This window comes from Cricetulus griseus, chromosome 2, assembly GCF_003668045.3.
Source record: "Cricetulus griseus strain 17A/GY chromosome 2, alternate assembly CriGri-PICRH-1.0, whole genome shotgun sequence".
In the NCBI taxonomy this organism is placed as follows: Eukaryota; Metazoa; Chordata; class Mammalia; order Rodentia; family Cricetidae; genus Cricetulus; species Cricetulus griseus.
The window spans coordinates 342,167,623-342,176,518 of NC_048595.1; the positions used below are offsets into that span (position 1 = coordinate 342,167,623).

Here is an 8,896-nt window from a genome sequence, read left to right on the forward strand (position 1 = left end):
AGTTTTGTACCTAGCCATTATATGATTTTTGTCTTGGAACTAGGAACAAATTTCGAACAACATTCCTAAACATACTTCTAACATTCTGTACTACATATTTATGTGAAGTGGTGCTCTTGGCACATATGGTTAACAAAATATTGATCAACTCTTTAAAAAGCTGAAGAGGGCTGTGTGTGGTGACATACTGCTTTAATACCAGCACTCAGGAGGCAGAGGCAAACAAAGGCTAGCAGAGCTCTTGGAGTTTTAGGCTAACCTGGTCTACATAATGAATTCCAGGTCAGCCAGAAATACATAGTGAGACCTTGTCTTTAAAATAAAAACAAAACAAAAAAATACAAGCTTGAAGACATTGTATCCTGTAATATTAAATATTCAAGCAAGATTTAATCCCTTCTGTAAAAAACAAGAATTATATATATCACTTAAGCATGCAAATTTACTTTAGTCTTTAACAGATGGGAAAAGAGTATATATGCCAATGAATTGTTTTAAAATAAATTTTGTTTATAATTTATTTTAAAAATTTATTTTCTGTGTGTTGGCATTTGCCTGCATTTATGCCTGTGCATCACATGCTTGCAGTGCCCACATAAGCCAAAAGAGGGTATTGGACCACCTGGGAATAGACTTACAGATGGTTGTTAGCTGCCATATTGGTGCTGGGAATCCAATTCGAGGCCTTTGGAAGAGCAGCCAGCACTCTTAACTGCTAAACCATCTCTCCAGTCCAATGTTTACAATTTATTATCAGTAAATATTTTATTTACATACCTATATATCCCAGGGTTACCTAATTGCTGGGGGGTGGGGAAGGAAAAGTTCATGAGCAGAGAAGGTTTAAGAAGCCCTGCTTTCTTAAAGGGTTTCAGAGTAGCAGTGTTGGATAACTCAGCGATATAGTTCTGTGCTATGATTAATTTCAATGGCATTTTTTTGTCTTGAAAATAATAAATGCCATAAAACTTTAGATTTTTAACGTAAACCATGTCCTGACTTCTAGTACTAATTTAGAAATTGTTAGATTTTAAATATCTGAAACGATATGATTTTTTAAAAGTAATGGTCACATATAAACAAGTATGCATTTCACCTGTTTAAGACAGTATAATTCTTTGTAATGGAGAAGACAAAATAGCCTAAATATCTAAAAGGAATCCAGTATTTCAAATTTTCTCACAGTTTTGATATTTCTCAGAAGAGGTAAAAATACATTAAATTGTTTTGATAAATTACTTTCTGTATGTTTTGTTTCTGACAGAAGGCAAACATAAACAAAAGGTAACTTTAGAGTTTAATGTATCCATGTTAAATGATGTTTGACACAAGTTAGATAACAAAGCCAATTTACCTACAAGACTTATTTTAGAAGTTTAGAGCATTCATGGAAATTTTTGATGCTTATTATTTTCATAAAATAATTAAAACCTGCAATAAAGTCATTAAAACAAATTAGCTGACATTTTCTAGAGCTATTCCACACATATATCTTAAATATATAATTCATATTTAAAATCAATATCCTATTTAAATAGGCATAGATATATACAGGTATGCATAATGTATAGCAACAAAATATTTTATAAGACTATAACTTAGTAACAAGTAAGCTATAGCTTATCAAAACATAACTCATCTCTTTTGAGGAGGCTAGGGATATAGCTGAGTGATAAGAGCACATGCCGAGTATGCTGGGGCCCTGGATCAGATCACAAACACTACACACACAAATTACTTTGAGGCTCTCTTTATAAGTTATACAAGAAAAACAAAAAGCAAAAAGCAGTCTACTTTATAACCAAGTCTACTCTTTTCATCAAAAATTATAGCAGTAGCTACCTGCTCTTCCACAGAACCCAAGTTCAAATCCCAGCACCCATGTAACAGCCTACCACAGCCTACCACAGCCTACCATACAACTTCAATTTTGGAGAATCCAATACCTTCTTCTAAAGGAACTAGTAGTGTACACGATGCACAGACACACATGCAGGCTAAACATCCATACACACAAAAAAATTGTAAACTTTGAAGAAGCAAGATGGAAGAATGCAAAGAATAGAGGGGTTTTAGAATTAAACATATTTAGCTTGGAATTCCCTTAACATTTGCTAGATTTACCACCAGAACAAGTTTCTTAAACAAGAATACTGTAGCTTCACTGAGTAACTGAACAGTTTTAAAAACATGATACACAGTATAGTAGATAAAGAACTCTGGAATGCTTTTGCTACTTTCCACACTTCATTGTGTGACCTTGAGCTAGCACTTAATCATTCTATAAGTTAGTTTTATAATATGTCAACCTCAGGGAATTGACACAATTAGTGTAAAGACTCCAGAAGAGTTTCTGGCACATGAAAGCCATTCAATATTGCTACATACTACCAGGTGTGGTAAAGCAAACCTATGATTTCAGCACTTGGGGGAAGAGGCAAGAAGCTTGGACTACACAGTACATTCTGATCCATCTAAGCATACACAGTGAGACCCTGCCTCCTGTCTACACACGCACAAACAACCCCCCCACACACCCCAAAACCCAGAACAAAGAGTATCACAAAGCAAAAGGTACAACACCTGACTGAAAAAGATAAATTTTAGTTTTCTTCTTGTATTTAACTCAAATCCACCTCCTGAAAATAAAAATTCGTAATAATGAATTTAATTTTAAATGACCTATTTCAATGCTGGGTGTGGTAGTGTATGCTTTTATTTTAGCACTGGGGAGCCAGAGGCAGGAAGATCAGCTTGGTCTACACAGGGAATTCCAGGCAGGCTACATAGTGAAAACACTGTCTTGACAAGAAAAATTAAAAATGAAAAAATAAAATAAAATAAAGGAGGGGGATTTGGTATTTCAAATGCTTTGATGAATATTCAAAATAGGATTTCCCTCCGACTATGGTGATGAGCACCTTAATCCCAGCACTCATAGGTAGCAGCAGGTGGATCTCTGAGAGTTCCCAGCTTCCTAATGCGACCCAGCCTAAAACAAAGCAAAACAAAACAAAATTCCCACAAAGTTATGTAATGGCAATAGCTCTGGAACAAGTACACAATCCAGTGGGAATTTTGACAACTACATAAACTCTGGTATTAAAAAAAGTCCTATTAATTTATAGATTTTTCTTCCATACTACAGTTAGTTGGTCATTTACATTTTTAAAAATGAAATAACTCTAAAGCTATTTTTTTGCTTTCTGAAAATAGATACTATGACAATTTCAACCCAATATAAAAAAAAACTTAAGAAAAGTAAAAAATGCACAGACCACTTAACAAACTTAAAAGCTAGTTAAAACTTCATTTCAAAGAATAGCATGTGTATAGGACATAAATTCTATTCTATCTTTCTAGCCTGATACACATAATTTCTTCAACTACAGAGCTTATGAATGTTGAGTCAATTGAGAAACCAAAGGAATACATGATTTTTATAAAACTAAAGATATAGAACCTTGAACTTTGGAAAACAAATGAATGTCAGGCTAATTATTCGTGAACTATATATAACTATGTCCAATTCCCTACATCTTTCTAACCTCAGTTTCTTTATTTGTAAATTGTGAATAACTGTTTCTCCTTTACCTACTTTCTAGAATTAAATAGTATTATGGGAGACATACTTAACACAATTCTTGGCAAATAATAGGCAAATCAAAATCTTACAGGAATATTCTTGGCAATACTCTTGTTATTAAATAACTTTTCTAAATATCTCTTAAAAAGAATAATGCAGTCTCATAAAACTCAATTCATTAAAATTAACTCCAGATTTCTACCAAAACAAAATTACCTACACTACAAATATCTAAAATCACTTTTATTAATTAACTTACTTAGGCAAAATATTCTAATCATACAATCATGCCTAAAATGAGAATGATGGCCTTAAATGGGACTAAACCAGGTTTTTAGGTGCTAAAATCAAGTAGAAACACTAAACTCCACTATAGTCATTTTTTAAAATAAAAAAGGAAACAACTCAGGAAATGTTACATATCATTTTCTACAAATATAGTAATTTGAAATCAGTAATAAGTATACAAGAAAATAAAATCAGTAGTTTAAACATACACACCAATGTATGTCAAACTAGTATGTTCACACCAAGAAAATAAAACTGGGGTGGGGGGAGATACCATCTCTTTTAAAATTTAAAAAAAAAAAATGGGGAGGGGGAGAAATAATCTTGAACTCATATAATTCAAAAAAGTTAAAAATGGTATAGTATTGACACTAAGAAATATGTGGCTTGAAGACCAGAGTGCAGACATTTCTTAGAGAAACATAATCTAATAAAAAGAAAAAGTATTATCAGGAAATCCCTTTAACTCAATGTCTGTCTGTCTGTCTGTCTGTCTGTCTGTCTGTCTGTCTGTCTCACACTTGGTCTCCAAGTGAAGTTTTCTATTATAATCACACCAGTCATTTATCTGATAAAAACATAAGAATATCTATAAATGATTCAGGTCAGACTGAAAACTCTTAAGAATACAAAATATTATTACAAGACAATTATTGGAAATAGTACATTTTAAAATGATCTCTAAAGTTTTTAAAAGCATAAATTACCATCAAAACAAACCAGTATGTTTAGAATATTAAAATAACCATCTTCAAGCTTAACAATTAATTAGGCTTCTTTAAAAGGACCTAGTCAGTGCCTTGATACAGAATTAAACTACATTTTTCTCAAAGAAATGTACCCCCAGCTCTCCCAATAACACAATATAAAAATGAAATATCAGTTTAAAATTTTAGAAATACTTTCAAATTATGCTTTTCTTAATAAGCAATAGTTAAATAACACTATATAAAACTCAAAGTTAGTTTTTACTTAATTTTGTTATGTCTTATTCTGAGAGAGTAAAAATGTAATATGCTATGTCAAAATCAAATACAGACATGTCAGATATTTCTATGACAGACTGGTGATAGATTAGTATAAAAATTAAGTAAGAAATTAATTTAAAAAGCTTTCAAAGCACATTTTTGAGTTCAGTAGTCTGGTTCAAATAAAGAAGCTTTCACACATCAACTGGTATAGCTCTGCTCATATTTTAAAATCTTAATGACAATCACTATGCAGAACCAAAATTGTTTACTACCATAATAAAAATCTTCACTTTTTATCCCTACTGAAAAGCCTCAATCTTTCTTCAAATACACCACTCTTTTCCTTCTTACATGTAGGCAGCAGTAAAATAATTTCTAGCACTGGTCCAAAAGTACATTCAAATATCTTCAGTAAACAAATGGGGTGAATGACTTTAGAAAACACTCCAAACCCACTTCTTAAAATGCTGAGAGTAATTATGTATTTAATTTTAACTTTGGTTTACTAGATTTCCATTACTGACATTAAGGTCATTTTTCTTTCCACGTAATACAAGTTATTGGTAACTGCATACTCAAGAAAAACAGTAAGCCATAGAGTTGAGGCTAGGCATACTAGGCATATATTGGTATACTAAGAATCTTTCTCCAAATACTGTAACTAGAATATAAAGTGACTGGAATGTTTGGTGATTGTATCTTTACACTGAATTAAAGAGAGGAAGGGGAGCACGAGGAGTGTCACTGGTGAATAATATCTCAACCTACGCAGGTGACCTCCAGCAGACTACCCAAAATCCTTCATGAAACATAAACTGTTATCGCCAGCTAAATTACCCAAAATACAAGGTTCAAGAATTGAATTTTCTCCTTTAAAAACAATGTGTATCTGAGCCAAACAAAAGTATTTTCAAATTACTTTAAAGAAATGTTCTCAAGGTCTTATGAAAGCATCACTAAATGAATATCACTCACAAAGTACAAAAGATGTAGACTGGGATAATAAAAAGAGAGGAATGGACTAACTGTAATATAATTCCAACGACTTAAAAAATATGTCAATCATATACACTGATTATCTACTAGACTGATTCAAACTTCTGCATAAGGTTCCTTGTAACTTATAAAACTAAATAAAGTTGCTTCTGTTTATGAAAACTAAGCAAGAACTCTTTTTCCCATTATCTTTCATGGAAATAGGTTCATCTTTTGACATACAGTTCCTTTTTAATCAAATAACAGTTGAAAAGATAACCACAGAGCCTTTCAAAAGAAATTTAATGACGCCTTTGCCCAAGCCTTTACACGCCCCCGCCCCCAAACACTCAAGACGGGAAGTCTTCCTCACTTCAGCATTCCCTCCTGGCATACCCCCTACCACCATCACCCCCCCTTCACCCCCGTAGGCCTGAGGCCCCGCAGCAGAGTCTAACAGGAGCAGGCAGCACAAAGACAGGAATGGGAGATTAGTGGGAGGGAGGGAGGCCGGGATTGGGGCTCAGCAGGAGCTTCAGGCTTTTTAAAATTCAAACTGCTCCCCGACCAATACAAATCACGGACACGCTCCTGACTACTACACGGATTTATAGCATTAAAAACATGCCTAGTACGTGACAGCTATATTAACTTCACTCTTTTTAACATTTATCCATACGTTTGCAGGGAATGTGGGGCAATTTTTTAAAGCAGAATGTTAAAACTCAAAAATAACCCGCAGAAAAGTTACTTATTCTACAGTGACAAAAACTTGAAGACACAAAATGCTTGAACCAATATTTAACCATGACTATTAAAACAAGGAACTTCACTGAACAGTGTTGCTTCCTTTTAACAAATGAGTTTTCCTTCACCGAGTATGAAACGAATTATCAAACGGGACATTTCTTTTTCTGTGCAGTTTTTAAGTCTGAGGAGTGCCTTTAAAAAAAGCTATTTCTATCTTACACCAACTTCCATTACCGAAGCTGCCACAAACAAGCTCCCAACATTTAACTTACTCGTGAACTACAACTTGTTAAGATACAGAACTGGTATTTTTCTCCAGCATTTACAGATACATTTGACCTATTAAAATGACACCTCGCTCATTACACAGTCAAACATCATGGTACAAACAGCCAATGACAATCCTGGGACCTCAAGAAGATCTGCCCTGACAAGAAAGGATGGCACCTTCTACGTGTTTTTTTTTTTAAACCTCCCCAAAATTTTAAGTGTAACTTAACTTCTATCCTTTAAAGAAAATAGGTTTCATCCTCATCTCGGCCTAAGCTCAGAACATTTCAAATTCTTTGTATGCTTTGCACACGCTTAGGCTAGGAAGTACCTGGGGGGTTTTATGTACAGTCATTTAAAATTATCCTTACATAACACATACAAATATAAAGTGGCAGAGTAAGCCTGTCAAGTACTTTACGCTTATCTTTGAATATAAAGTCCATGTGCAACACACACTGTCAAACAACATAAAAGCTCTCGGGCGAGGATGTGCGGTGTCTACTACGCTATGGTTTTCTATATTAAATATACATGTGGACGGTTTAATCCTTTTACAAAGAAAACGAGTCTTTATTAACTTTCCAACCTCCAAACAAGTTTTGCAGAGAATTACCACTGGAGCCGTGTCTGAGTATTTACATTTGTTTCACTAACTGAAACTACTTCCTCCCTTCATGGGGTCACAGGGGGAAGAAGGGGGGTTGTTTGTTTCACTGGGACGTTCCCCGCTCCCGGACCGGGAAAGTTGTAAATATGGGGACGACCGGGGCACATTTGCCGATAGTTGTATTGTTTCCGCCTCCTCACTAGCTACGGCTCCACTCCCGGGCGAGGCCTGTCACCGACCAGCCGTCGCTCCGCTCAGCCCGGAGCTCTCCTAATCCCCGAGCTCAAGTAGATTCCGCTGGCCCGCGGCCTGCACTCTCCGCCGGGCCTACGCCTCCCCGGCCGCCCGGCAGGAGCCCGCTCCCCGTCACCGGAGCCGGCCGGGAGAGGGGACAAACCCGCCGCCACCCAGGGTGCCTGCCGCCGGAGAGGAGCGAACTCTCGACTCGCCCGTGGAAGAGACCTGGGGCCGCTGAGGAAACGGCGGGGAGGGGAGAGAGGAGGAGAAACGCTGAGGACCTGGCGCCGGCGCCGCCGCCGTCGCCGCCGCCGCCGCCGCCGAAATAAAGAGCAGGAATTTACCTGGGCGAATCGGCGTCTGAATCCAAGCGGAGGCCGAGGCCGCTGTGGCGAGAGACTATAATCCGGGCCGGGAGGGGGGGTGGCTACGGCTCCTCTTCCGTCTCCTCAGTGCAGGGAACATGTAGAGCCGGGGGGAGACCAGCCGAGAAGACAAATCGCTGCTTCTTCTTCTTCCTCCTCCTCCTTCTCCCACATAGAAACACTCACAAACACCCGACCGGGGGCCCGAGCTACCGGGGGGGCATCGCCGCGGGCCCGGGAACCAATCCTCCTGTCGGCGGGGGCGTCCCTCCCTGCGGCTTGGTGGTGTCGGGTGAGTCGGTACCGACGGAGGGAGGGGGGGAGGCGGGCGGGGGGAAGGAGCCCTGTGTGTGTGTCTCTCTCTCTCGTTCCGTCTCTCCCTCTCAGAACAAAATGCCGACCGGAAGTGCAGCTGCAGGAATGACTCCCTCCGCCGGCGCCAAACACTAACAACCACCCCCTCTTCCCCACTCCACTTCCGCCACCGCCGCCGCCGCCGTCGCCGCCACTCGGGCTCGCAGCTCGGCCTCAGCGTCGCGGCTTCCGCGGGCCCGGGGGCTCTGCGGCGACGGTGGCACCTCTTCTCCGCGTCCTTGTCCTGCCCTGGACGGCGGCGGATGCTGTGCCTGTGGTGTCGCTGCTGCGTGGCGGCGTCTACGCCGCTGCTCCGGCGGCCGGCTCTCCCCGGCTTGATTTTTTTCCTGGAGGCGGCAGGAGCCGGGAGCTGGGCCGGTGTGGTGGCCGTGCAGCCGGGCGCTCCGGGCCTCATAGGCCGCAGACGGCGACGAGCGGAGGCCACCCTGCGCGCCCTGACTCGGCGGTGGCCGTCAGCCCCGGGGAAGCC

General features: G+C 39.2%; 1 protein-coding gene across 3 annotated transcripts in view; it reads right to left on the minus strand.

The window, feature by feature from the left end:
* Positions 1-8,390, minus strand: part of Nipbl (NIPBL cohesin loading factor) — a 162,544-nt gene extending 154,154 nt beyond the window's left edge. For all 3 annotated transcript variants that reach the window (XM_027401313.2, XM_027401314.2, XM_027401315.2), the window contains exon 1: positions 8,032-8,390. The gene's annotated coding sequence lies outside the window, so the exon portion shown is untranslated. The remainder of the gene's footprint in view (positions 1-8,031) is intronic.
* Between the last annotated feature and the right edge of the window lie 506 nt (positions 8,391-8,896).